Consider the following 25,029-nt stretch of genomic DNA (forward strand, 5'->3'; position numbering starts at 1 on the left):
AGGTTCTTTAGCAACAACAGCCCACCTAATTCTCACATCAGTTCTGCAACAGTTGCTGTCATCATTCCCACTTTGTAGATGAAGAAACTGAGACATGGAGAAGTCCCACCATGTGTCCACTTTCACACAGGCTAGAAGGGTCATCGTGTTGCAGAGACTCAGCTCTTAGCTGACATGTGGCACTGCTTCTGCATTGAACAATTTTACACTGAGATGTTATAATCCTGCTATCTGCTTTCAAAGGGAATTATACATACGGCTTCCCTGCGTAACGTTCCTCAGTGATTACTGATACTTGCAGAAGTATCAGCGCTAACTCCTTAATCTAGAATTTACAAGCTCCCAGGGCCACCTACTCCTCCAGCTTCATCACGAGGTGCCTGTCCCTTACACACAGTTTTACTCATGGGGACTGATTGTTCCCTAACTTTTCAACTTCCCTGATGTCTTTGTATACTTGCAGAGTCACATCCTGGAACATCCTCCTCAGTGTGTCCATCTGGCAGGTTCCCACTCATCTTTCGTGACTCACTTCCAGCCTCTCCTCTCTGGGCATTCTTCCCCGGGGCCCAGCCAGCAGGCAGAACGGTCACTCCCACTTCTGCTTTTCCCATGGCCCTCTCTTCATCCATCAAGGTCAGCTATGAAAGTGCCACGTTGACAATGCTTGTCAGTCTCTCACCAGCAGTGAGCTCCTTAAGGGCAACTCTTCCCTGTCATCCTTGTCCCTTCAGTACTACACGTGCTTCAAAAATAAGCCAAGGAATGAATGTCTAAGTGGCATTATTGGAGCTGAACGACAAACATCCCCTACATCCAAGTTCTGGAATTCTAGGACTCTTTGGCTGGCAAGACCGAACAACTATGAAGACACAATTTTCAGAGAGTAATTTCTGTATCTTAAGAGGGGTTTTAAAAAAAAAAGCTCAACGTGGAAATCTCACTGTACATAAACTATCTGTTAGCATCAGTCAAAAGTGGAAGGAGCATGACACCTGTAGGACCCGGATCTACAAAGAGCTCAACACGGCTGGAATGTTAGGTAACGATGGCCAATTGCCAGAGGAGGCAGGGCTAAATCCTAGAGGCCCACGTGCCATGGAGAAGATCGAATTTTGCTTGAATAGTCTACCACCCTTCATGGTTCAAACACCACTTCCTACGCCAAGCACTCTGTCTTTTCCCCACTCGGAAGAAATGCTGCTCCTTCATCTGCTCCTCTCCATGGGTACTCGTCCTTGTCTACAGCACTTGCCACCTTCCCTTTGCACAGGTCTTCCGCTACCTGCTGGACATCAGCTCATTAAGAGCCCGGTCTATATCCTCCCCACCCACCTACCCCGGAACATAGCCCAGAGCCCAGCACACTGTGCTGTGAGGAGTAAGGCACCTTGCAGGTTGTGAAATGATTCTGAACATCTATTTCAACTAAAATTCAGTAGAGTCTGTGAGGATTAAAACCAATTCATGATTATGTATCATAGCAATTAAATGGGATCGCTTTCAAGTGAGAAAATTTCTCTCCAGAATTCCCAAAATGCTAGATTTTCACTTGGCCACAAAACATTGCATAAATAGCCATCTCATTACTGATTACACAGACATGAGGTCTCAAAACGGTCTCTCGTCCAGAGTAAGTTGTGGAGTTGGATTTGAATCACAAACACTTTTGTCAAAAGCTAAGAAAAGATTTCCGATGCATGACACTGGAAACGTTGGTGAAGAGAAGTACTGTGTTAGGCGGAGGGGTGACGTGGTTGTCAGGGCTAAGAGGAGATACATGTCTCTAGTGAGAAAAAAAAAGTTCGGATTCACCCATTCAGTCATAAACCACAGCTGAAAACCTACCAGTTTTCTGCAAAAAGAAGGCAAAACAATAATACAACCCACACACACAGGTGCCAGGCAGAGTAAGACTCGCTCTCCCAGCATGTGGGTATCAAAAGAATTAACAGGCAAACTGACGTTCCTGGAGATTCAGCTACAGGTCAAGGACGGCATAAAGTGCACGCTCATAGTGAGCATTCTAATTTGAATCAGAGTTCGTATCATCATTCTGAAACATTTTCACTGAAAGCATGACCTTCAAACCTGCATCGGACAACTACAACCATTTCATAATAATGGAATCCACCACCACAACACAGCATCACCACGAAAACAAAAATGGCCTTTTCCATGTAAACTGCTGCCCTATATTCTAAAAGACGCATTATACTTTGTGGGAACTTTCTGGGAAAACTTCCATACGTAGACTTTGTCTTGGACTCTGCCACGAGGAGGAGCAGAACGTGGATATTTCTTCCGCACTTAAAATTTTAACCTCATTAAATGGTTGGCAATGAAGTACATGGATAAGTGCAACGGCATCCAGCCTTCCTGTGGTGAGACATTCATTCCAGATGCCACCTCCCTTGGAGACACACTGTAGAGACTTGGGATACAGGGGACAGGCTTCTGGCCATGAGAAGGAAGAGGCAGTCCCACTGCCATATTCACAAAATCCTCCTGTGGTACCTCCTTCCCCCAACCCTGCTAGAAGGAAGGAGGGGCAGGAGGCAGCTGCTCGACAATGAAGATAATCAAGAAGGACTTAAGTTCAGACAGAGACAAACATCACAGGGTATCACTTACAGGAGGAATCTTAAAAAATGATGCAAATGAACTTATTTAGAAAAACAGACTCACAGACATAGAAAACAAATTTATGGCTACCAAAGGGGAAAGGTGGGAGGGATAAATTAGTTTGAGATTAGCAGATACACACTACTATATATAAGATAGATAAACCACAAAGACCTACTGTACAACACAGGGAACAATATGATAATACCTTGTAAGTATCTATAATGAAAAATATATACATATGTATAACTGAATCACTATGCTGTACACCAGAAACTAACCCAACATTGTAAATCAAATAAACTTCAGTAAAAAAAAAAAAGAACCAATGAACGTCTGCACGGTAGAGTTTGAGTCATTCCTTAATCTGACTCATGGTGAACCAAGGTCCACGGTCAGCCAAGTTGGCCAGAGCCATCAACAACCAGTCTAAGATCCATAAAGTCAACAGACATGAACACAAAGAAATCAGCAAAGTTGCAAGTATTAGGATGGTAACAATGAAAAGGCTTTCTTCTAAAGAACTCATCCTTCCCATGATTGATTCAAACACCATGAGGTCATCCAGTTAAGGGATTCCCAATTCCTTGCACAGGTCCACCACGATCCCTAAGTACAATCTGTAATCCAAAAAGCTCTGAAAATCCAAATGCTTCTCACTACTGGACCTGAAGTCAAATAAGGTTACAGTCTTCACCCCACTGCATTAGTTTTCTGTCACTGCCATAGTTAATTACCACAAATGTAGTGGCTTAAGACACAAACTGATTGGGAGTTCAGAAGTCTGACAGGGGTCTCATGGAGCTAAAATCACGGAGTCAGCAGGGTGGCGTTCCTTTCTGGAGTCAGGCTCTAGGTGACTGTTTCCTGGCCTTTTCCAGCTCCTGAAGGCCACCTGCATTTCTCCAACCCTGGGTGTCTCTTCCTCCATTGACAAAGGCAGCCAGAAAGCACCTCTCTGACCCTGCCTCCATCACCACAGCACCTCCTCCTACCACAGCTGGGGAAGGTTCTCTAATTTCAAGGACCCTTGTGATTACATTGGACCCAGCCAGACACTCCAGGATCAGATCCTCATCTCAAAGTCCTTAAAGTTTAGTCACAAAGGCAAAGCCCCTTTTTGCCACAAAAGGTGACATATTCACAGGGTCTAGGGATTGGAACATGGACCTTTTAGGAAGGGGGCATTATTCTGTTTACTACTCCCACTAATTCCAAATATTCATGGATTTTCTTACAGAAATAGTCATGTGTTTGACCAAGAGAAGCTGCCCCAGGCCACAATGGAATTGTTACATGACACCACACACACACACATATATATACACTCTGTTGTCTTCCCAAACTATGAAAATGTCCAAATGCTGAAATATATCTTATCCCAAGGGCTTCAGATAAGCGATCGTGACCTGTACCATGATTTATCTGTACTGTTGGCTCTCTTCCTCCTCACCAGGGGCACCTCTGTCCACCCTGTCAAAGAAGCAACTGCTCTTCTAATAGGTCAGATCCAAAAACAGTGACTGGACTTGAATTATTAGTGAGCAGGGTCATTATGCTTTAAAGATCACAAAGCCAATGTCTCTTTCCTCTCTCTACTTTCCGGCTATATATGGCTGTTGAGTTGAAATTAGGACCCCTCTTGGGACATGACCATTTCTTTCTCTTTTTGACTTCCTTCCTAAACTATGGCTACACCAGAGCATATAAAGACTAAATATATGTATATTTGGACTCAAGCCTAGAGTATGTGCTGCAAACCATCTTTTTCCAAAGAGCCCTGCATCAAGGGTAACTGGCACCATCTCAAGCTATTAATAAAGTGGTATCCTGATTACCATTTGGCTGCTGTTGGTGCATTTATCTTCCCTGGGGCCCCTGCACAGGCACAAAGGTAATTGGCAAAACAGATTCAGGTATTTCTGGGATTCTGACATACTACTATCTAAACCCCGGTTATTAAAACAAACAGTTCTTAAAATATACAATTAGCAAGCACAAATATCAGGAAGTTTACTTCAAAGTTCGTAAGATGCACATACATTCTGGCAGGGAAAAATATATATCTACTTCTGAAGTATGATACAGACATTTGCCCTGTAGGGAATAGGCTGAACCGACATTATTAGTTAGTTAGCTGAAAAGGAAAAAGCTATAGGTAATGGCATCATTCCTAATGCAACTTCCTGTGACATTATTGAGAGTTTATCTGCTGTCGGCAGAAAAGCCTTTGTGGTTACTGAGGCCATATATAGGAGACCTTCAAAAGAGCATTAGCATTCATTAACAGTGTAGAACTCAGGGTAAGTCTCAATTATGGTAACATAATTCAACTGGATCTCATGTTGAGTGCAGCCTAACCATAATAAATTGTAAAGTCTAGCTATAAATAAGCAGCTAAACATTCAGAAAATTTTTTTTAAAAAAGACAATCTTTAAAGTTAAGCACATTCTAACTTCCTCTAGGGCAAGGACCTTGTCTTATTTATTTCTGTCCTGTTACCCTCATCACAGTATAGAAGGCAATTAATACACATCTATAAGCTTTTTGTAAAAAATCATGTTTATTTCATGGAGCAAATTAAAACAAGGCCAAATGTGCAAAGCACATAAAACAAGCACATGAGATGAGACACATTATCCACCAAAACCAAGAGCCTGCTTAGCAAGACATCTACAAAAACACTCCCAGACTCGACACACATCTGCCTGGTATCCTTTCTGCCAGTAACTAGGATAGCTTAATTTCCACATATTTCACGAAGAACAGAAAAATCAGATGTGTTGTTTCTCCCCTCAATTCTAAAGGTAGTTCCTATTGCACACTGTGCTCAAACGTAAAAATATCAAGAAGAACTAGTGACTTCATTAACTTTCTCCTGAGGCTTGTGATGCAACTCATTTGTGATGTCCCCAAAACTAATTTCTGAGCGTCTGCTTATCGGTTTTCCTATATCCTCCCAGGTGGTGTTTGTTCAAATAGCAAATGTACATGGCCAAAGATCAAAAAAAAATCAATTTCAATTCCCAGAGAGCATAATCCTGGTACAGGTCAGTGAACACCTTCACTGTTTTATACCAAGATAACCTTGGACCTGAAAAAATTCTCAGGGGAAAGTATCCTGCTGGTAACCCTACCTAACAAATATAATAGCTAAAGTACTAAAACCTTATGCTCCAAACTATATGACTGATGGCCCATTCATGAAAATAATCTAATATTCACACCATTCTAAAGGCTCAAAAACCTTACATCTTAATATTCTCCAAGGTTCCTAGCAACTACTTAATGTGTCTTAAGGATTTGGCGACCTTTCAAATTTTTATGGGGTGGTCATTTATGTCAGTAAAATGAAGTAGATTTCTATTCTGTCTACAATATTCAATTTTTAGATTCCCTTAAACTTGTCCTATAGCAATGAAAAAAAAAAAAAAGATTGATACATACAATCCAGAACCACACTTAAGAAGGGAAGCCTAGCAATATACACAGAGGATGGAAGTGCAAACTCACGAAGAACGGACACATCAGGCAACATTACCAGGACCTCATTTGGAGCTTATTTTATTTGGGGCACTTCCATCTCACCTAATTCAGAGGTAACAGAAGAACAGCTTCTATGGTCACGAAAGCCAAAGTCATAGAAGCCTTTCCGTGTCTTTGGGAGCAGGGGAGCTCTTTCAGGGAAAACTTGAAAGTAAACTATGGTACTACCTCAAAGCTTGCCCAAGTATCAGCTAAAGCATGCCCCAGTCCTCCACCTCCAACCCCTGCTTTCTTCCAAAATTCCAAAACAGTTGAATTTTTAAACAAGTACGTTGCCAAACAAAAGTGCTGGGATGAAGTTCCAGGTTAGCAACCAATGAAAGAAGAAACATCTTGCCTTCTGCCCTCACTGAATGATGGACAGTGTCCAAAAAGATTCATTCTGAGGAGTTCAAAGTTTAAGAGAAGGCTAGGATGCTAGTAATTCATGGTGGTAAATGCAGATTTAAATAGCATTCTGTCCACCAGAACTCTGTTAACTGGTGCTTCTACCCATCTCAAAAACAATGACAACTAGTTATTTATAATAACAACCCTGAAGCAGTTTAAGGTTTTTGGAGCGCTGCAGCATAACAAATTACTCCAAAATTGAGCCATTTCAAACATCTCATAACTCATGTAATTCCTGTGGGTTATGAATTCAGAAGCAGCTTAGCTAGATGGTTCTGGCTTGTGGTCTCTCAAAAGGATACTGTCAGTGTTTTACCAAAGACTGCAGTCATTTGAAGACTTTACCAGGGCTAAAGGACCTCTTCCAAGGTGGCTCCTTCATGTGACTGGTCAGCTGGTGCTGGCTGTCAGCAGAAGGCCTCCCTTCCTCGCCACGTGAATCTCTATGGACTGTGTGTCCTCACAACATGGCGGCTGGCTTCTCCCAGAGTTGAGTCATCCAAAAGAGCAAGGCAAAAGTGGCAGCATCTTTTATGACATAGCCTCACAAGTCATCCACCATCCCATCCGCCATATTCCATTCATCACACAGAACCACTCTTTTAAAATGTGAGAGGGGAATTCACAAGGGAATAAATAGCAAAAGGCAAGGATCACTGGGGACCATCTTGGAGGCTGGCTTGTATGATCTTGAAATAGGCTTCCAAATGAAGAGAAAGATAATGCTCAATATGTTTTAGAACCGTTTATGATCACCCAGTTTCATAAAAATTACTCTTAAATAGGATACTATGTATCATTCAGGCTACTGGATGACATCTTTGAGAGAGACATTTAATAAATGTCTGTTGAACCAAACTAATCCCAGTTTTTAACCCTGACATTGCATTTGCTCAGTTCCAACACATTTCTCATGTATCATCTTGTATATTATTTTATTGACTTGCCATTAAATGCTCACTCTTATAACTTACTAACTATAATTTAAGTATCAATTTCATTAAAGGTAGTATCAATATTATTTAAAAAGCAGATATTCTAGATCCTCAAAACCAGAGTGAATCAGAATTTCCATGGTCGAAGAACCACAGAATCAGGAAGGATCTTAAAGAAGTTACTTAATTTGTTGCAGTTGAATGATGGGTCCTCGGGAATCCATAATACCTCCTTTTCCCCTTTTGCTTTTAAAATTTTTCATTATGAAAAGTTTTCAGTAAAGAGGTATACTAATCCAGTACATTCATTTTGCAGATGAGAACATCCCCTCAATATGTAAAGAAATTCACCTATTCAATGCAGCTCTTAATATTGGAACACACACACACACACACACACACACACACAAAACCAAGAATGAAGCATCACCTCTTTAAACAAATGACATTTTCTCATCAATGAGACTTCAAGTGATGTCATACAAAAATATTATTCAGCAACCTTCTTAAGCAAAAGCTTGCAGCTTTAGGATTACATTAGGGTAACAATAGGCAGTTGTAGCTTGTGAGTAAACAGCACTATAATACTAAAGCTAGAAGTCTTATGTTTATCAGTTTTTTAAGCTGATGCGTTCTATTACTACCGTAGCTAATCCGGATTTCGAGTTTCAATTCTTGAGTTAAAAAAAATCCATGGATCATCTTGATAGTGTCTATAAAAAGGTTAAAATAAGCTTTTCTGGAAACTGGAAGAATGGACCCTCTCCAAATAAATGTATTCTTATCATCCAAGCTCCTGGTCACCATTTGCAGCTGGGCCTGTAGGGAAAGGCTAAGGTGAGGACTCTGGAGGCGGAGGAGGAGGGGATGGCCCAAGTCCCACGTGAGCTAGTATTAGGATTCCCAGTCAGACTGGGAGCAAAAGTCTAAACAGAAAAATAACGGTGGCCTCCTGATACCTCGGCTGTTGTTGAAATGTAACAGCAATAACAATAGTAGTGAATAAGTGATGAATATTTGCTACATGTCAGGAGCACTCCTAAGTATTATATTAATATACTCTTTCAACCTTCACAAAAATCCTTCTCAACAACTGATGTACAGATGAGGAAACTAAGACTCAGATAAAGAAAATCACCAACGATCACCTATACAGTTAAGTACCAGGGTTGGGATTCAAACTCAAGCAGTCTACTCCAGAAGCTGCATCTTTTAAGTGTTGTGTAACTGCCTTCAAGTGGACCAATGCGATCACACAGCCTCGTGTTTGATCTCATCTCGATGTGGCAGCATAAGATGATGCTCCATATGCTATGCCTACAAACCTACCAAATGCCACCAAGTAAGGCGGGGGACTTATGCTACTTCCCAGCAGAGAAAACAAAGCTGGATGTGAAACCCACGGTTCTCCATGTAAGTGGACTGTATATAAATACATACAAAGCAAGATGAAAGAAATAGAAACGCTTTTTCCAGATCTTCTTGACTATACCTGAACTGTTACAAATCACTTCTTGTCAAAAATGCTGACTTTCCAGTCTGTTCCCTGGAAAACTTTAGCCCTGTGTCACCAGTTATGTTTCCAGACCTTGGAATCTCTAGGTCCCCATTATCTCAAGTATTTACCCAAACAAGCACAACCAGCAACTGTCCCAGCTGCTACGGCTCTCAGGAAAATGTTGCAGATTAACAAAAAGTATGATTGTACAAACACTGTATAATCTAATGACATAACAAGCAGCTTTTAAATCCTTACAGGGACCAGGCTTATTTTAAAACAACTTTATAATGTTTAGAGAAAATAAGAGGATGGTAAACCGATATAATTCAAGACTTGGAGCTTAAAAAAAAAAAAAAGTTACATAACCAACTTGAATGATGCACTGAATTCAGAATCTATGCTACTACAGTGCTTGTCCTGAGACTTCATCTGGGGCAGAGGAGGAGGATGACCTATGAAAACATCAGCACCAGAGGCTCATCTCAGATATTACTGTTGACAGTCAGACTTGGGAGGAAAAATGAAGTCTGAGCAGAAAGATAACTCTGGGGATTTTTCCTACCCCAAGGTCCACTTAACATTATAGAGAATTACTTTTCCTTACAAAATAGGGGAGGGGTGGGGGAGATCTTGAATGGTTAAGGAAAAAAAAGGAAATTTATTCCTCACTTGCATTTGTGTAAGTAAAAGGGTGATACCTGCTAAGATTATTCGACTCTGCATATGTGATGTGATTAGTCACTGAGCACCCGTATTCACAGAATAGAGAGTAATATATTTGCCTTTTCCTCAGTGGAAGAAAATATTCAGCATCATTACCCACGTGTCAATGGTACAAGGAAAGACTTCCTTTCTCTATTCGGAAATCTTGTCTGTTACCTCTGAATGTGTGTATGTGTCTTTTAGCATCCACCACTGCTACGTACGTACACGTGTGTGTGGCTGTGATTAGGTCAAATTCACCACATTTGAAAACAGAGAAACTGGAAAAAGATTACTATGCCCATTTTGTTTCTAGAGAAAACAAAGCTAAGTGACATCTGTGAGCAAGGAGGCCACCACCAGAATAACTCTGTGACAGTGAGAAGAATACAACCTTGGCCCCTGGCTCCTACTTCCCTCCACACTTCCCTGACTCCCAACATTTCTAAAGTTGACACAGCCTCTCAGGTTTGATTTGCTGTAGCTGGGATAATTAGGGTGAAAATATCACAGAAAGTCACATGCACATACACACTTCTTTATACATCTTCCCAATAAAAAAAAAAGTAACACGTGTCTTCTGAGAATTTTATCCTTAGCTAAATGAAGAGCTAAGGGGAATTGCAAAGCTAGGTCTGGGAATCATTCCTCTGACTAAAGTCAAAAACTTAACCCCAAGTCCATACAAAGGAGGCAACACGCTTTTCCTATCATGCTCCTGAATGATCACCAAGTGTGGATATGTGTCCACACTTCAGCTTGCACACAGGACAACTGCTTCCTGTTGCCACGGGTTACACAGATGAGTCACTTGGAGCCCTAGAGACAACTTGAGAGATGTCTTGTCTTATAGCAATGTCAGAATTAACAAAATATATTCCTGGTAATTATCAGTGCTCAAAAACAGTCTATTAAAACATCAGATCAAAAACAGCTGTTGATCCCTCGGCATGAAAATGGGGACTCGAGGTAAGTCAATGTGAGAGATTCTTGTTCCTACTATAAGACAGATAGCTCATCATTCCCAACCTTTCATTAAATGATCCACATAGAGGTGCAATCACAAGGGGGAGAAAACAGTTTCAGGATCAATGCAGTATAAGTAAGAGTAATTTACGTCTTGTCATCCATAGAACTTTTGACCTCAAATCACTCAAGGCTCAATCGGAACAGGCTTTATGTTAAATCTTTCACATACACACACTCAAAGGAGCAGTCATGGCCAAGCATTAAACATCCAGGAGGACATGTCATGTCTTAAACCAAGAATAAAAAAAAAAAAATTTTATTGCATCTACAATTACTTGTGAATTCAAGTTCCATGCAGCCTCCCAGGAGCATCTTGTTAACATGCCAAGAGCAAGCCACCCAACCAGGGAACACCAAAACTCAGAAGTCAGGTGCAAACAATAACGTAGGGCCATTTCTACTTAGTGCCGTTCACTAAGAGGGGGAAGAAAATGTTGGAGGAAAAGCATGCTTTTTGGATTTCACTGGCAAGGGAATTTTAAGTCTTTTGCAAATATTCATTTGAACTGGATAAATATGACCTCCAGTAAGAAAAGTATTAGATGTAGAATGAAAAAGAGGAAAATACATTTAAAATCTACAGCTTCTTAATTGGCTAAAAACAAAGACAACAGTGTGGAGTGGCAAGGCAGTGTTTATCATTTCTTGGTTTGGGTGTAGTTTCCGTGATTATCAGTAGTTTTCTTCATTCTGATCCATTCTCTGCTCCAGGATCCTTTACTCTCCAGTAACAGTTGAATTTAAAAACAAATGTGCAGACAAAGAAAAGGAGGCAAGGGGACCTCTCTAAAACCTTTTTCTATATAAACTATGTACACATCTGAAACAGCGTGGAGGAAAATTATTGATTAGTGTTGTTTTCACCCATGAAATATTTTGACCTCAAGAAAACTTGAAAGCACAACAACTAGATCTTTTGAGAAACAAACAAAAATAATCCATATAAATCTTATTTCTGGTTAAACTGAAGTCATCCTCTTTCTTCCCTTTGTTTACAAATGATAGAGACATCTTACGTACGTCCCAAAGAAAAATAAAACCAGAGTGAGAAGTAACCTCAATATAAACAAGGCTGAATGGGTTCTATACTATAGAGGCTCCGTTTTTAAGTAAGTTTTCACTTAAACCTACCTCATATGGTTATACACACACTAAGAACCAAAAGCACAAGTCTGGTTTTATTGTATTTTTGTGTCTTCAGTACTAAAGTCTGAATCTAGTTTTGGATTTTACACAAGAGTTACTATGCCTTTTCTATTCTTTGACAGGTCTGAATGCCCTGCACCCCCCTCCCCTTGGTTCTCTTTGCCAGCCTGGACTTTGGGAAGCAAGTCTCTGAACCTTAATTATCATCTACTCATTCCAGTGACTAAGAAGTGCAAAACTGATTAAAGAGGAGATAATTAAGGTAATAGAAGTTGCATGTTCCTCATCAACTGGGAGAAAACACACACACACCTGTCTCCCAAGTCCCCTAAAATGAAATACCAAAGAGGGGAAAGGGAGTATCAATAATTTAAGAGGGAAGTTTCTCTAGAACAAGACCAGATTTTTTTTTTTAAGATAGATTTCTTTATACTCATGGCTTCTGTGGATTTAAAACATATGCAGCCCTTACAATACATGTCATGCTGGGAGCAGGAAGCAAGCTGCAGAACTCTGATTCTGACATACAGGCGCCCAGCTTAGAATGCATTTCTGCAGAATCAAGGGAGATCAATAGACTCAAGGAACAAATATGTTGATGGATGAGGGCGAGTCTGAAAACGACCAGGTTGAGGTGGCCACGCTGCAGGTTTCACTGCTCTTCCCATGTTGGCAGAACGAAAGGCGGGTTACAAACGATCCCCCCTTTCTTTTAAGAGGGAAAGGGGAAAAAAGGAAACGAGGGGAGGAAAAAGAGGTAAGGGAAGGAAGAGAACGGAGCTAGTGATGAGGAAAGGAAGAAAGAAATGAGAAAAGGGAAAGAGAGAAACCCGGAGAGGGGCGGGGGAGTAGGAAGAAAAGCTATGATGTATGGACGCTCGCCAGCTACCCAGCCGAGCGCTCCATCACCCCCAAGCCTGCGTCCCTCACTCGCTCGTCTGGAGACGTGGGGCTCCCGGGCTCCGCCGCCCTGGTCTGGCAGCCAGCCCTCCCCGCGATCCCAGGTTGATGCACACCACGCCGAGATGCCCAAAGTAGCCCACGGTAGCCCAGCCACCCGAGCCCGCCACTCCCTGGACCGCGCTCGCCACCACCCTCGCCCCGACTTCGCCCCGCGCCCCCATCCCTAGTCTCAGGGAAAAAGCCAAGGAGAGCGCAGAAATGGGAAGTATCAAGGCGGGGGGGGGGGGGCACCAAATACAGATACAGGCTTTTTTTTTTCTTAATAATGTCCTGGGGGAGCAGCAGGGGAGGAGACCCGTGGCAGGCACCTGGGAAGGAACACGCTGTTGCAAATACCCAGGGCTGCGTTGGGCTGGGCGATTTTCCACAAAAGGAAGTTTGGAAGGAGCGCAGCGGTTTGCAATGGAAGAGAAGGAGATTCCAGCGTTACCTGACTGAGGTCAAGCCGGCGGGCCGAGGAAATCCTCAGGTTAGCGATACTGAGCCACTTGATCAGGTTACTATGGAAATCGTTTTGAGGAGGAGGAGGGTGAAAAAAAGCCACCAGCCAGACACATCCTCGTCACCTCCTGAAGGAAACTGCCGGGGCCGCCGAGCGCGGGGCGCGGGACCGGGCGCGGCGCCTCTCTCGGCCCGGTTCGCTCTTTCTTCCCTCCTCCGCCCGGCCGCGCCTCCCCGCCCCGCGCCGCCGCCGCCGCCACCGCCGCCGCCGAGCAGCCCGCGGGCCGAGCGAGCCCTCTGCGGCGCGCAGCCGGGAGCGAGAGCGCGAGCGAGCGAGCTCGCAGCCGCCTGCCGGCCTCGGCGGCGGGCGGCGCTGTTTCCCAGCCGCGCAGCTGGAATTTAAAGAGACAGGCGCGCCGCGAGGTCAGGGGTCCCGGCCCGCGAGGAGAGCACGCAGGACGCCCACCGTCTCCGCCCCAGCCGGCCTTGCGAAAAAAGTTTCCCACGGGGACCACACGAGAAGATCCTGAAACCAGCCTCAGCCTCCTCTCCCGAATACAGAACGCAGGCTGCAAGGAGAGAAAGAGGGATTTTCTCTCTCCCTTGGAGACTGGGGGGAGATGATTTGTATGCTCAACAAGTCCTGCACCTATTTTCAGCGGCGCTCGTTTCTGTCCGTTTGCACCGAATTTCTTCATTGACAGCACAGAGACAAATGGGGGTGCACTCGTTTTATGTCAGACTTCAAGCAGAGACGCATGGGTTTGGAGGGAAGGTGGTGGCGGGAAGATATTGCTGTCAAATACCTTGGAAATTAATGCTTTTCCCTCTTCCCTTCTCAGCCAACGAGCACCTCCTTTTCTCTTCCCTCCCAGCCCTGGAGAACAGGCTTGAAGGTATTTTCCAATCTCTAGTCCAGCCTCATCACCTTCCCGCCGACACCTTTCCTCTAGAGGTATGGATGCAAACCTGCTTCCATTGCTGAGAATAAGCAAGAATCTAGCAGAAAGAAGCATCTAGTCTGCTGGCCTTTTTCAATCCCTAACGGAAAACCAGTTTTCCGTGGGCAGTTCTCTCACTGCTGTTGCAAATAAGGCACAAAGATTTGTGCTGTTTCCAACATACAACCCAAACAGAATGTGTTGATAAATTCACATGGTTTAGTGGCAGCACGTATGTGCTTGGAGTACCAGAGAAACTATAACCCAATCTATTTATTTTGCTATTCTAACCATCACCTTTCACTGCTTTATATAGTAAAGAGCCTTTGTGGTACCAGTTCAATCCAGATTTTCCCCAGGGGGGGAGGGAATAAAGGGACACCCTTTGTGATCTTAACTAGGTCAGACTGAGTCCACTGAGTCACTCTTGCAAAGAGCAGTAGACCTTCTGTAAATGGGGATGGCACTCTGTTGGGTTGGTAGAATGTATTCTCAGAAAGAATGAATCTACTATATCTAGATTATCCACACCTTGTGGGCAGGAGCCATGTATTTCTCCATCGTAGGCCTTACATGTTTTTATGAGCCCAGCACAAAGAAAGGATGCCACATTCTAACTCAGGTGTCTTAAGTTTCTTCCCTATCTCTCCCCATGGACTCACCTCCGGTGCTAACATCAGCATCCGGCATCCCTCCTGCTTGTCTTTGTTCGTGCTTCCAGAGTAAGCCTTCAAAAACTAACAGTCTGATCTAAAGTCCTCCCATAGTTCCCCATTACCTTAAGGAAAATAGCCAAATTCCTTATTGTGGTATAGAACAGGGTTTCTCAAACTTTATCAGAATCACCTGAAGGGCTTATTAAAACAAAGATTCCTAGGCCCCCTATCCTTCTCAACTTTTTCCCTAAAAATGGGTCTAGGGCGGGGCAGAAGAATTTGTAGTCCTAACAAGACCCCAGCTGATGCTGTCTGTCTGGGACCCACCCTTTGAGAACCACTGGTATAGATCTTTTATGATCTAGCCCCTACCCACACCTCCTGCTTCATCCCTCACACCTGCTCCATGGCTGCCAATTGGGTAAAACTGACTAATTGATGACACGTCTGTCTTACTCAGCAACAATCACCCCCACCTGTGCATATGCTGTTCTCAGCCAGGAATTCCCTCCCCTCCACTCTTCCCCGTGCCCCCACCATCATATCTGGTAACTCTTGTTCAACCCCAAAAAAACTCCTTTGGGATGCCTCCCCACACACACTTCTGGGTCCCACATCTGAGTTTAGTGCCACTCCCGTGCTGCCTCTGTACCCACTTTTCATATCTGAGGTCTAATTACTGTGTGTTTATCTGCCTGCTCCCTCACCAGACTGGCTGTGCTAAGGGCAGGAACTGTAGCTTCCTTATCCTCATATCCCAAGTGCCTAGCACATTGGCTGAGATGTTGGAGGTCAATAAATGTGGAGGAGGGTGGAGAGAGAGAGGGAGAGGAGGAGGGACATTTTTGGTTGCTGATTGTGATAATGGTCAAAAACAAAGGAATGGCATAAAGGAAGTAGTAATAATATTAGGAAGGACAGAGGGGGAAAAAGGAATTAGTAGTTCCTAACATGAACTCCTAGCATGTATCAGATACTGGGTTACATGCAGTTAAATGCATACGTTGAAACCCAACCCCCAGTGTGATGTGTTGGGAGGTGGGGTTTTGGGGAGGGGATTAGGTCCTGAAGGTAGCACCTTCATAAATGGGATCCATGCCCTTGTGAAAAAAGAGCCCAGAGAGTTCCCTTGCTCCTTCCTCCACGTGAAGACACACTGAGAAGACAGCCATCTAGGAGCCAGGAAGCAGGCTCTCATCAGACACCGAATCTGCTGGCTTTTTGATGTTGGACTTGCCAGCCTCCAGAACTGTGAGAAATAAATGTGTGCTGTTTGAGCCACCAGTCTCTGGTATTCCTGTTACAGCAGCCGGAAAGGTTTAAGACAATGTTACCTCATCTAGTCCTCAAAGTGGGATAAATACTACCTGACGTATAAGAAATCTAGGGCATGGAAAAGTGAAGTGGCTTGTTCGGCATCCCACAGCTGTGGGGTGGTTGTGGGGCTACAGGGGGTGACTGTAATGTAGACTTTACTGTAAGTGCCATGAAGAGTTTACCCCAGGGATAAATTTTTTAGTGTATATCTTGTTAATGTTCATGAGTTTTTGTTGCTCTGATAAATATCACTTGATCTTGCATCCCCTTCCCTCCAGAGGGGGTTCTGCCTCACAGAGCAGGGGGACCCTAAGGCTTCATGGAGGCTTCCCAGACTCAACAGCCCACCCGTGTGAGGGGCTTCTGTGGCTGCTGGGTGTCGCTTCTGTGTGGTCTTGCTCTACCTCTGTATTGTATCCTTAACGTTATATAAATGTGGAACCAACCAACTAAACCAGACGGGTAAACATCTGCTAATAGTTCTTCCTTGTCTATATTTCCACTACACTACATTTTACTATAATGGAGGTAAACATTCACTGGCAAGAAAAATCTGAATAAATTAAAAGTATAGTAGATAAGATTATTTTTCCTCCCTTTGGATATTCATCCAAATACACACACACACACACACCCACACACCAGAAATGAGTTTGTTTGAAAGTAGATTTTATGGACATTTGGGATAAGGCTTCAATGAAAAATTCAGCTAATTTGCTACAAATATACCAACTCTTACAGCTCATAAAATCAGTTCAGCATAAACTTGGGAACCATATAGTGACTTGGAATAAACGAGTACTGCTCTATAGGAATGTTCACTTTCCTTGAATCCTGTGTCCTTTACACAGGATTTATGCTAAAATCATGAAATGCTTACAGCTACAAGGTATCTTTAGGGCAGTGGTTCTTACCTCCGCTGCAGAGTAGAATCACTTGGGGAGCACTCAAATATCTCTATGCTCAGGTTGTACCTCAAGGTAATTGTACCAGAACCTCCAGGATTGGCACCTAGGCATCAGGGTTTTTAAAAGCCTGCCAGGTGATTCTCATGGACAACCAGGATTAAGGGTCACTTCTTCCAAGATGGTCTGCAGTGGAATTCAAACCTGGCTCTTTTATAGAATTACCTGGGGAATTTTAAAGGCTACCACACCCACACCCACCTAGAGAGATTTTGATTTGGTTTGGGTGGGGGAGCCCAGTCCTATCTACACATAAAAGCAGCCCCAGGGGATTGATGCTAATGAGAGGCAGGTTTGAGAAGTATTGTCTTAAATCAATGGTTCCTTTACTATACTAGATTGCAGGAAAAAAAAGAAAAGGAAAAAAAAAAAAGGATAATCCTTCTCTCCTCAAAGCAAAGCACCAGATCCGGGGCATAAGAAAACTGCTGGTGAAAACTTTGCCCTCTCTGGCTACACAAATGAGCCTATTTGCCTTCCCAAAGAGGCTACTCTTCTTCCTGTAATTGCATTAAGAAGAAAGAAAAACCTGTTCATTCTCAAAAGGCAAACACCGTCCCTCTTAGCGCTGTGGTGTCAATGTAGCTATGTAAACCCTGTCCATCCGAACCCACAGACGTTAAAAGAACCCCTGGTTCCCACAGCCTGGGCTTCTTTCCAGGGAAAAGCACAGACGTTCAGATCACTGAAAGCAAGCAGTGTGTCACTAATCTTTGCCTCTAGACAGGCAGCCAAAGAAAACCCCCAACCAGAGCACTCAAAGGAAGACACCCCAGACCATGAAATCTCCTTTCATCCTTTTAGCTGCTTGAATTGATTTCAGGCTACTAACCTGGATCCTTAAGGGAGGATCTTTCGGGGATAAGCTTTTTTTTTTCTTTTTAAAATAGTATGAGACCCTGCCTCTATTTGGCAATTGCTTTTGAAAAGTTCTGAAATAGACTGCTAAAGCTGCGTTTTCTTTCTGAGACAACTTTAGGACCAGTGGCATTTCTCTGCTCTAACACATGAGAGCCACAGGGAGATCCTAAAAGAGCTCTGAGTTGCCAGCCGAAGCATCAGATGCCGAGTTGCTGAGGAGAGAAAGGGCTTTCTAGGAGTGATCTACCAGCCTGTGTTTGCCTGTGGTTTTTCCAAATAGCCGCCGTGTTAATTACTACATCAGCTACTGAACTACTTACTCTCCAAAGGTCTTAGAGTTTGAGTGAAGTTTCCTCCCACCAAGGCTGGAGGAAATAAGTCACTGCCACACAGCCAAATGTCACCTCGATTTCTTTTTTCAGGCGTATACACTTAAATCAGCAATGCCGCTCCAAGAAATGTAATTAAGTTGCTTTGGTGAACACAGAACAGCAGTAAGTGGCCTTTAAAAATATCAAAGTGTGAGGGGGGAAGATGTAAGGGGAACAAAAAGTAGATAAAGATGATGAAAAGAAAGGGCACATGAGAATGACTGGGTAGGGAGTAGTTGTGAGTGGCAAGCCAGCCTTCATTTGGAGAGTGTCAATTCCAGAGAGACAGCTGGGGTTGTTTCATTATGGAGTTGATCTCTCTGGGAAAAATAATAAAAACAAAAATTTCAAATCGAGGGTTCTTAAAAATAGATTATTACTACCTGAATCTGAAAGTAGCAGTGAGGTTACATAAGAGAATGTCCCTGCTCTTAAGAGATTTCAGCTGAACTGACATTGAAACAGCTACAAAAATAATAATAAATGCTTATGTAAAAATAAAAATGTGTTTCTTATTGTTATAAAGAATAAAAATGTGTCATATATGGAGAAAGAGAATGCAAATGTGACAGGTGTTAACAAAAGGTGTATGTAGGTGAATCTAAGTGAACTGCAATAGACTTGTAACTTCTCTGCAGGTTTAAAAGTTTTTCCAAATAAAAAGTTTAATTAAAAAAGAACACCTTAATAAAAATGCTGCAGAGGAAGTTACTCAAAGGAACTATACAAAAAGAGTTTAAAATGAGGGGCTTGAAAATAGGTTTTAGTCTGTTCTAGAAACCATTAACAGGCGATTGGCGGTACATTCTCCTCTCGTATGACAGTTATTGTTATTAGAGGTGTTGTGAACACGTTTCAGCGCATCCAAGTAACACAGCACACTACTCTGTACCACGGTGACCTTTTTAATATTCTGCAAATTGATTGCCAAGCCATTCCTGCTCCCCCTTGTTTATAGCCTGGGTGACCTAGAAGACAATGGGCAAGACTGGGCAGCTGCGAATCTGCATTTCTGTGCTCATCCACACTCACAGTCACATTTCTCTCCCTCCCAGAGACTTCATGTCAACACTTAGTGTAGGTCTGGAGAGCAGCAGCACCAAGAATCTTCTATAAGGACACGTTTAAGAGCCTCAAGCAGTTGTGTGAGCTGCTTAGAGGTTCTCAGTTGAACACCACAAGCAGCAGATTTATACTTTTCTGTATTACAAACTATGAGAGTAAAATAATATAACCCTTTAAAAAATGTAGAGTGCACATAACCCTTCAAACCATGATATACCCAGATTGTTCATCTATTTTTCTATTATTAAATTATCTTTGCCTGTTGTTTTCATGTATCTTTTTTAATCCATAAAAATGTCCTTCCGTATGCTAAATCTTCATGGATGCTGATCCCATTGACCTCACGCTAAGGTTTCCTCTAAAAGCCCTGCAACGAGCAATCCTAAACTGTGAATCACACTCAGATTATGAAATAAGAGCAAGTCAACACCTACCTTAAGCTTGATGACTTAGAATTCCCCAGCAGACACACATTCCCATAAATAACCAACAAAAGTGGACACAGAAGAAGCCAGGTGTATTCAGTTTCTTCAAAGCAACTGCCCTGTTTCTGTTAGAACAATCCTGTTGTTCTAAGTGATGGGGAGAAAATAAACTTCATTTCTAGTACTTGGCTAACATTTACTTGCACACACTTCATTCATATCTTTGGGGGAAAACAAGCAAAAATGGAATTAGCTAGCATGAAAATAAAATGGAACACAGAGTGATTTTTTTCCCACATGTTGGAGGATATAGAGAAAAGATAAAGCTAGAAAAAGTTAATCACTTCTTGCCACACACTGACAGCACAAATCGAAATTCAAGATGTGCTTGCTAGGTAGAAACACCAAGAGACTGGTCTCTTTTTCTTTTAGAAATAAACAATCAGGGAAGGGAATTTCTATTTGAGTAGCTCAATATAGAGAAGAATTATACATTCAACTGTCCTTATCAGTGAATTCAAAACCGTACTGCACGGAACACTCAGTAAGTATAAAATAAGTCGTAAACAGAAAGTTAGGGTCACCTTTTAGTTATTCAACCCTGTAGAGAGTCTAAACTGAATATGTGAAAAAAAGTTCAGAAACAGCAGACAGTTTTGCTCCTCAACTCAACAGGTCTTTGCAAAATGTATCTCCCTTAAAGGAAATCCTGTTTCTCTCCAAGTATTCAAAGTCCCAAGTCCTAGACCGGAAGCTCTGTGGAACAGAAGAGCAAGGGAACAGCCTTGAACTCTTAAAGGAACTGGACGTGGGTAGGTATCTGTGGACTTTTACTCATTTTTATTCCATCAAACACAGTGACAGGGCTGTACCTTTTCCTCTTGCCAACGGATTGATGAGGGCCAGTTGGGGGAGGAAGTTCATCAGCTTCCATTGACGGGTTATTGGTTTCTTCTAATGTTTTTGGCAAAGATGCCTTTAGGAACTAAAACACCAGCAAAGACCAGCTTGTTGATTTGTTTATTCCACTCACGGAATGCCCGCCTCCCCCCAACCACAGCTGTTGGGAATCCAAACAGAAAAGTTAACTTATTATAAATAATATGGATAGTGGACAAATAGCAGGTACAGCCCTCAGGCAAAATTACCATTAAAAAAAAATAACTCTTTTCCATAACTTCATGTTATCACTGCCTGCAATCCCCAAATACTCAAACTACACATTACATTTTATGTAATATAGATAGATGCAGACATAATAGACAGACAGACAGACAGATGGATAGAAGTGTATTTGAACCTTCACTGCAAGTCTGATTTACTGCCTGGAAAACTTTTAAACCTCAGAGTTCCTAAGATATTACATGTGAGGGTTCAGTCTACACATTTGATGAAAATGAACTATCATGTTTCTGATTTATATGTTTCATTAAAATCTACTATTTAAATGATTCCTTATTGGCACCTAAGTAGTGTCAAAAAGTGACACTAGACATAGTGAGAATATGCATGCACACGTGGGCTTTAATTTGATTTCCTACTCTCAAAAAATTCTCAAACATTTCCTGTTTCTTAAAAGGAACATATTACTTAGCTCAACAAGGACCCCAACTCTGTTTATGACAAACCAAGGCATTTCATCCTGAGACCCTCAACATTTTACTCACTGAGTGACTCTTCTGCATAAACACGATTCAAGTCACAATCTGCAATTCGAGATGGAAACTGATGGAAAGGATGGATATAGGGCCTAAATCACATGACATGGAATGCAGAGTCGCATCTCAGCTCCTGTACTAACTGTCATAGGAGAGCAGATGTGAAAGCTAATGTCTGTTTCCTTGATGCTTTGCAGATTAGTGAGGTTCTCCTAGTAATGTATAAACTTGATGTCATGAGTGCTCATGAAGCCAGTTTTATTTCCAGCTGAATCGGGAGTCTTACTTAAAAGGGCAACTCTTATTACTTCCGCCATACAACCGTGTTTGTTCTGTGGTAATACCAGCTATCATTAATCTACCTAAGAACCAAAGTTTATTTAACTCTTCCACGCTGGGCTGTACACAGTATCCAATTAGAATGACAGATCCTGGGGCTAGTGAAGATAGATGATTATTTCCTTTATAAGAAAATTTCCCTATTATCTTTAGAAACATCTAGGTAAGAACCATTTCTTTCTTGCCAATGCTACCAAATAGGGTATGAGTGGAGAAATATAAACTGAATGCTGGTCATAAGAACATATGCCCAAAGACAATTTCATTAATTCAAAAATGAAGCCAAATTGAACAAAAAGCTCATAGATGATGTACAGATGATGAGAAAAATATATAGTCCTTCCAATTTCTTTCCTGAACTCTGAGATCCCTTAGAAGTGATGAGATTTTCATGAGGAAAAGTTAAAGTGATTGCGGGCATAGATTTGTTCCATTGAAGGCAAGTGCAAACCCTAGCAAAGCACATATTTGGGAACGTATATACCCAAAAAATTTACTCAGGAGCATCTGACTTCCTTTGAGAGTTTTAAGAGATGACTCAATCAAACTATTCATTTGAAAACTGAGATCCAAAGTCTGTAGTTGGGATTTATAACCGTTTTATTACCTTTTTTTCTCCTAAAATTTTCACCAGTCTTTCTACAGGCTGTTACATCCTGATGTCTGTGGGAGGCTTCCAACTCTGTTTCAAAGTTCTGAAAAGAAGAATGTTCACAACATGTTATTTTTGTAGAACATCTAACTTTTGAAATCCTTCAAAACTCTTTAAAAGGAACTCTCTGGGAGGATATATTTTACCCATACAAGTTGATTAAATTTGTATCCAACAAATCAATTACAAAAAAAGTTTGGAAATAATTATCAGGATTATAACCTCTAATTTTGCAACTCTGAGTTTTCCAGAACACATGTATAGTAATCAGAGTAATAATACAATAATACATATTTTTCCCTAACTTGGTTCATAAAGCCTAATTCATATTTCTACTATCTTTAATATAGCAAAGACCTTTACTTCTTGCTTCAGCATTGTAATTTAATAATTCAAATACAGCCTTTTCTTCAGATTTTCTCACTTCAAGATACTTTATAATTTTGCTTGAGACATTTGTTTGTTGCCCAACTGTAAATTTAAATGTAACTCAGGAGTCCTCACGTGATAGAACAGGAGGAAGGAATCTCTAAAGAATGATTACTCAGTCAGCAAACTTAGTGTGGACCTACCATGTGCAAGGCAGAGGACCCCCCCCACACACTAAAAGAGATAACAAAAGTGGCAGAGAACCATTCCTGTACTAAAGAAGCTTTCTGTCCTACTGGGAACAATGGCTTATGAGAATGAAACATTTAAATAGTAGTATAAGAGAATATACACTTCAAATGAGGAACCTGCCAGAAAGAACACTAGTGTCTTGTGCATTGCTTCTTACTGCTATGTGGGTAGCCTTGTTGAAGCTGGGTTCTACACAATTCAAGAATCAATACCACTCAAACAATGACCTGATAATACAGATCCAAACTCAGGCCACTGTCATTCCGTACAGATGGAGGAACCCGCTTCCTCGGTGCTAAGGGAAGAGTGCCTCTCACTTGAGCTCCCAACACTTGTAGGTCTTAGCTCTCAACTTCTGGGGGTCTGGGTTAGTTCAATGTCAACCAACCAGAGACCACTTTAGGTTCCCTCCCCAGGGTGTCAGGCAGCTTTTCTTCTTATATTCTTCAAACACAAGGTTGTTACTCTTCTGAAGAAGTTAATACTCTGTGAATCAAAGACAGTTTTACCCTGCTATTGAAGAACCCTTATATCTTTGGAGGAAGATGAAGGTCGATGGTACCTTTTATGATTCCAAGGCAAAATTCTGGCACCTCTCTTGAGAAAGATTTTTTTAAATTGTAAGTAATTACTACAGGATGCAATGTACAACATGATGATTATGGCTGGTGTATGATATATAGGAAAGCTGTTATGAGAGTTAAGAGTTCTTATCACAAAGAGAAAGTTATTTTCATTTTTCTCTTATTCTTCATTTCTTTTCTTTTTAGTGCATCTATATAAGAAGACAGATTGTTAGCTGAATCCATTGTGGTAATCATTTCACAATACATGTAAATCAAACCATAATGCTGTATGCCTCACTTATACAGTGATGTATGTCAATTATTTCTCCATGAAACTGAAAAAAAAATTTAAAGAACTAGAATGATACAGCTTAAAAATTCTTCAGAACGAGATAAACTGCCAACATCACTACTTTGTTTACCCTTTGTATTTAATAAACTTACATATCATACAGAAAGAAATAGTAAAAAAAATATTTTTAAAAAAATAGGTAAGCCCTAATGGGATATTCTACTATGCACAGATTAATAACATTGAAATGTCTCCCCTGTTTTCCAAGTGGGTGTGATAGTGATTTAACAAAGACCTGGGAAAAAAGGTATTAACATTGGTGTTGGGATGGAGACTCTGTCAACTAGAGCCATTTCCCAACAACAACTTTACTGAACCTAAAGACTGATCAGGCTTCTTAATAGACAAAAAAATAAAATAAAATAAAATAGGAAAAGAAAAAAATAAAGTCAAGTGTGAAACAAAGTTTTAAGCCTGGGAAATAAATGAGAATAATACTATGCCATGAGTAAGTGGGAGTTATGTAAATGTAGCTGGTTTTGGATAAAAATGATTAATTCACTTTGAGAAATGTTGGTTTGGAGCATTTTAACAGCAGAACATCCAAGTGGAAGTATCTAATGGACAATTTGAAATTTTAAAAATAGAACATGGTTAAGAATGAGAAGTTACTGTATAGTGCCGGGAGTCTTCCACTTCTTAGAGAACTGTAGCCTCGTAGATGAGCTCATTACGATCAAAGAGTGGGATAAAAAAGATACATCATCGAAAAAGTTGAAGAAGTACCAGCCTCTCAGAGATACTGCAGGTTCACCGAAAAGCAAATATTGCAATATAGTGAGTCACTCAAATTTTTTGGCTTCCCAGGCACAAACAGAAGTTATGTTTATGCTATCCTCTAGCCTATTAAGTGTGCAATATCATTATGTCTAAAAAACAATGCATATATCTCAATTAAACTACTTTATTGCTAAAAAATGCTAACCATCACCTGAGCCTTCCTTAAGTTGTAATCTTTTTG

General features: G+C 41.5%; 1 protein-coding gene across 4 annotated transcripts in view; it reads right to left on the reverse strand.

Annotated features, from left to right (window-relative positions):
• The window catches only part of NAV3 (neuron navigator 3), an 813,571-nt gene that overhangs the window by 720,415 nt on the left and 68,127 nt on the right, over positions 1–25,029 (reverse strand). For 2 of the 4 annotated variants that reach the window (XM_074375364.1, XM_074375362.1), the window contains exon 2: positions 22,485–22,572. The gene's annotated coding sequence lies outside the window, so the exon portion shown is untranslated. Of the gene's footprint in view, positions 1–13,268; positions 13,405–22,484; positions 22,573–25,029 lie in introns of those variants that run through there. The other 2 variants (XM_045519434.2, XM_074375363.1) reach the window with 1 other exon arrangement.

Source organism: Camelus bactrianus, chromosome 12 (assembly GCF_048773025.1).
Source record: "Camelus bactrianus isolate YW-2024 breed Bactrian camel chromosome 12, ASM4877302v1, whole genome shotgun sequence".
Classification (NCBI taxonomy): domain Eukaryota; kingdom Metazoa; phylum Chordata; class Mammalia; order Artiodactyla; family Camelidae; genus Camelus; species Camelus bactrianus.